The following is a 6112-nucleotide window of genomic DNA, read 5'->3' as shown; positions in this document are numbered from 1 at the left end:
ATGGATTATGGGGACGTAAGATGAAATCTTGAATTGAAATAAGGGTCCTTGTGGTCATTGATTCTAGGGATGGAAGATGATTCACATGTTGTCTTAAGATCCTAACTCATTAATGCGGGTTTGCTTGTTAGGTTGCCAAGGGATTGGGATTTAATGAGAAAACCTAGGCTCTTTCACCTAAGGGATTAGGGCTAGAGTGTTTTAGTGGATTGACTTTAGTAAATTGATTGAGAGGAGATGAAATTGGGTGTACACAGGAGTGAATTGGTGAAAACTAACCTTAGCAATGTCTTTTCATACATTTCTAGTCTTGTCCATTTCTAAGTGCCTTCAAACACCAAAGTCCAACCATGTAATTATGTGTTAATTTATCTTTTTGCACATGATTGTAAATGAATGTTGTTCTATCGAGTCTAGATGAGTTATTAATCGCACAATTCTCTAGTATTACGAGTCTCTTGGGAAAACGATACCTGGTCTTACCGGTTTTATTACTTGAACGATTCGGTGCACTTGCCGAACCATCAACAGCTAGCTGAACTATGCAAGTGCAAAGACGACCAATAGTTCAACAATTATACAAATCTGGATGAGTCATGTTGAGTATTTGATGCATGGTTAGATCTATATGTCTTTAATTGTTTACTTTATATATCTCTAAACATGACGATGTTGATAGATTGTGCTATATGTATATTGCTTGTTTACCTAGCTCACCTTTGCTTCTGTGTTTGTGTGTTACTTGTGTATGCATTTCTTTTGAAATGATCATCCACTTGGATGTGAGCAGAGGTTAACGAAGAGCCATTGGAGCGTGCATTGGAGGAGGACGACATTGCAGCCTAGTTCCATTAAGACTTTCTCATTTGAGCCTACGTCGTTTTGAAATACTCTTTAGTACTTAAAGTCCTAAATTATGGTACTATTTCAAGGATGATTGTAATTCCTAAGACTTTATTTAAAAAGTTTAAGTTCTAACTGTTCTCCTATATTATAATTGTGGACTACCATGTTATATATTTGTTATATAATTGGAATGTTACATCAAACATGTGATATAATGTGGTTAAAGACTTAGTTTATATTAATAAATATTTGTTCAATCTAATTTATTATTTTTACTTAGCTTAAAATTAAGGAAATATGCATCACTATTTTCTCTTTCGACTTGTACATTAAATAATGTATTAATTAGAGTACTTAAAATATAATCAATGTAACCTTATTTGCATTTTAAATAAATTTTTTCCATAGTCATAGATGTAGAACTAACTAACCATGAAAACATGTCTAATTTGATAGAATTAACCTTCCAAATGCAATTTGAGAGTTCAATTTTATATGAAAATCATGATATACAAAATTTACTAACTTGAGAGTTCAATTCTATCCATAGACCTTTAGATCATTAATTTAAATCATCTAACATTACTCAAAGCATTATTTTTTTTTCAAGGTGTTTTGCCATACCAAACTCAATAAAACATTTAATTTGAACATGTAATGTTGGTTTATACTTTTATTTAATTGCCTATGTGTTTTTGCAAGTTAGTGTTTAAAAGTGTTGTTATTTTATAGTTATACAGTCTTATATGATATTGTTAACGAAGTTAAATTGTAGTATGGTTGAGTATATACAAGTTATTTGAATAGTTGATGACTTTTTGATGAAATTATAAGTATATAAGAATATATTATGTACTATATTAAAGGAAGGGTAATCATGGTTTGGAAAACTTCAATCAAACGTAATGTATGTAGAAATGTAAGTGTGTCCCATTATGTTATTATGTCATGTTTTTGTCCATATAGGTTTTTCAAGGAATATAATGCATCAGGAAGGTTAAAATTGTACAAACAAGAGTTATAAAACTATCTTACAGTCTTTAATATAGTTTTATAAATATAATTTATACGTATAAGCCTCAACATACAGTGAGTAGTATGTTTGAACACAAAACGCATAATAATACTTTAAAAACATCCTTAATGCAAAAGTTGTAGAATCTACAAGGATGTCACGTTAGGATTGTATCACACTGTTGGAAGTTTCACATCGATTAGAAATAAGATCAATTTATAATATATATATATATATAAGTGAGGTACAAACATCACCTTACACGTTGGTTTTGTGAGGTTGAGTTAGGTCTAAAACTCACTTGTTTTAAACAAAATCTTAATCATAAAAATAGAAAATATTTTTTATTTTAATATATATATATATATATATATATATATATATATTTAATTGAAAATAAAAATTGTAAAATATAAATTTAATAAAATATTTATATTAGATTAAACCTTAAAAGTGATATAAGATGGTAAAACTCACATAGAATAAAATAAAATAAAACTTTTTAGCATAAATCTATTAATCTTTTACTTCTGTTGTTAACTGTACATGGATTTAGTTAAGATTCAAACCCACCCAGACTTGGACTCTTTCTGATGGTATACCTCCAAATCATGCATCAGTAAAGGATAAAGCTGTAAGACAAGGAGCACAAACTAATATTATATTTCTAAAGTACTTGGACATAAATAAAAGGTTATAATAAAGTCAAGATTCAATTAACAGTATTTTTAATTGATTTTTATTAACTGTTATTTATTGAATAATAAAAAAAATTACATATTTTTAGGCGAGTTTTTATTACTTAAATTTTTTTTGTTAATGAATAATGTTTGTGTAACATTCTATTAGTATAAACTATTAAAATAAAATAATACATGCATGATAATAGAACCATTAGATGAAACAAATTTATAAAAAATAAAAACTAAACATGTAGAATCATCTGATTCTTATCTGCTTCACTCATATATTTCACTGGAACAACTGAAAAGATTGTCTCCCTAAGCTCATACCATTTAGGTGATCATCGCAAAAGAGAAAATAACACATAAACAAACAACATACAAGCAATGGTTAGCTAGAATGCAAACAATTAATGATATATTTGAACATTTTAAACATTATATATATGATACACATATCAGACCAACCATACAAACACTTTATGCATGACAATACTTTGACTTCCAAACTTAAAATGAATGTCAAGCTATGGCGAGTTATACATTTGTGGTGGACACTATTACTTTGCAAAGCCTTTGCCAATTGGGTTTCACCCTACCACACATCACAAGGTTAGTTTGTACCACGTCATAGGTCATACTGGAAGCACCTAGACTAAGATCTCTTGCTACTCTCACCACACGCGTCAACCCTCTTTATTTGAGAATGTATCACCATTAGAGTGTCAGGATAACCCCAAGACTAAGCTACCTACATTCATTCTAACAACACTTGAAACCACACTAAGAAGTTCCACCTTGGAACTAACCTTCACAACTTTGAATCCACTTGATAATTTATACATGTTTCCTTTCACTTTTACATGGTATATCAATACATAAAATTATTGATCATACATTAAAGAACTAGAAACACCCTTACAAATCATCAGAAAACACATAATAACACAAATTTTCTTCATAGCAGCTTGATACCCACACTAGGCAAGGAAAATTGCTTGAAAACTCTCACCAACAACTCCGAAAGAGTCCAACCCCCCCTCCCCAAAACGACCTAAAGGACGTCAAAAACTAATTCCCAAAACCCAGAATTTGAGATTTCCAAAACTAGAAAAACCCAAAACTAGTGTAATGGCGCTCAGTCCCCTAAAAAAGGGCACTCGAGTGTCAGGTCACTATAAAAAGGGCGCCAAGTGGGCGCTTAGGGGCATCGTGGCGTTGTACCAAGTTGAAAAACTCTTTTATTCTAACTTTGATGACCCTCCATACAAGTTTAAATGGTTCTTACAACCCTCAAGCATTGAGAAACCTCAAAAAACACACCTCTAACTCAAATTGACCACTCCAAACCCAAAGTATACCTTCTAGACTACCTAAACTCACATATACTACTTTCTACACCAAAACAACAAAATAAAGGCTTAGACAAGTCCTAAATGACTCCATTACAAATCCCAAACTGTTCACTTTATCCCATACTCTCATTATTCCAAACCTCAAATTTTACACTTTAACACAACCTAAAACATCAAAATTGAACTACCCTTATTTCTAAATCAGATTTCTACCCTACCATACTCCTAATAGATTTCAAATGCTCCTCTAATAAACCTGAAAATATCATATTACTAGTTCCACTTATCTATTACAACTTTAACTATTAAAACCTTTATTTTAACTATAAAATCTTTAAATTTTCAACTCATTACTTTGTAAACTTCACCACCAATTTCCGACATCCATACCAAACCTTAACTTACCATTCATATCAACCACATCATCAAATTGTGTATCACACCATAAATTAATTATACAACACTTGACACACACACATTTCAAATAAATTAACACTAACATAATTATTGAAATCATGATTAAATCAAATTAACTAAACACACCTCACATTTAAATCAAAGTTAAACAACTAAGTTCCCTTATTTTCTAAAACTTCGATCCCTTTACTTAGAGTCCAAGGAACTCAAGAAACGGTTACAAAATGTCGAATTGAGAACGAAACGAATCCTTAGGATCTTAGAGAGACAAGAAATTAGGAAAAAGTAACTAAAGACACATGCGACAGAGATCACTACGCGTGATCTCAAATTAAGAACGAAAGGGAAAAAGGATCTGAAACTTACTTGTTCTATTTTAGAAATTAATCGGATATAAATGTACACTTTGTTGTCATGGTCATTTAAGTACCTCCTGATTATCAAAGAGATGACTCGGGAATTAAAACTCTTTAAAAGAAAATAAAGAACTATAAAAAGGTGTTTTATTAATAGATAATACGTTTTAAAATAATGAAACTCGTTTATAACAAAACTATTTATAAATAAATCATTTAATATTTAAATAACCGAGTCTTACTATTTTTAAACTATCACTACTTCTAAACTATCACTACTTCTAAACTACCATTTTCTATGATTTTAAATTGTGGGATTGTACTGTATTTTTTTTATTTGTTTTTACATATAAAGAAACATAAACTTTTATAATATAAAATAATAATGTAACTAATATAAAAGATAAATAATTTTTATTATTTTAGTTGAGAATGTGTACCATTTATGTGAAAAAAAAAAACACATTGTTATTATTCAATATGATTTCGATTAAATTAACAAAAATTATTAATCTTTTTTAATCTTGGTATTATTTTATATTGATTACAAAAATTTATATTTATAACATATGAAGACATAAACAAATTATATAACGTTAAGGTCACCAAATTAATGGAAAAATAAATAATAAAAATTCATTACACACACACACACACACATATATATATATATATATATATATATATATATATATATATTAAATAGACAAAATAATAATAATTTGACAAACAAATACTTAAACTTATGATAAATGTGAAACTTAAGAAAGTCCGAAATAAATTATAGCAAATCATTTAATGATATGGTTTGCTAGGATTGAAATTATATTAAGTTCTATTATTTTTTTAAATGATTAAATGATAATGTAACTTCATTTATTTATCTTTTCTATTAAATTAAAGTCTGTCTTCAATATATGTCTTAAAAGTTTTACATTCATTATATATAAAATTAATTTATAACATATAAATTGATAAAAACTCTATTTTACAAATAAATTTTATGAATTAAGTTTAACATTTATTTCTTAATATGTTATTAAAGTAATATGTTACCTTCTATCCTAACAAAAATGATTATTTATTAGATTTATTGTCCTGCCTTTTATCATAATGTTATTATATAATCTAATGCAAAAAAAAGAAAAAAAAAATATATATATATATAGCAAAGATATATATTAAAAGTCTCACATAAATTATAAATAAATATATAAGTTTAATTCATAATATATAAATATACATATCTTACATTTCACTTTTGTAAATTCAAGTTAAATTTTAATTTTTTTTTAAAGAAAATGGTATTCTTAGAAACAGTATCGCTAAGAAAAGAAGAAAGTTTTTACTGAGAAAGTAGATCTAAAGTGGGAGATAGATAGGATAGTGGAATTTGTGGAGGCAGAAATAGGTTAGTTGAGCTTGCACATGCATCATTGT

This window comes from Vigna radiata, unplaced genomic scaffold (assembly GCF_000741045.1).
Source record: "Vigna radiata var. radiata cultivar VC1973A unplaced genomic scaffold, Vradiata_ver6 scaffold_83, whole genome shotgun sequence".
Lineage (NCBI taxonomy): Eukaryota > Viridiplantae > Streptophyta > Magnoliopsida > Fabales > Fabaceae > Vigna > Vigna radiata.
This window is presented reverse-complemented; position numbering follows the sequence as displayed.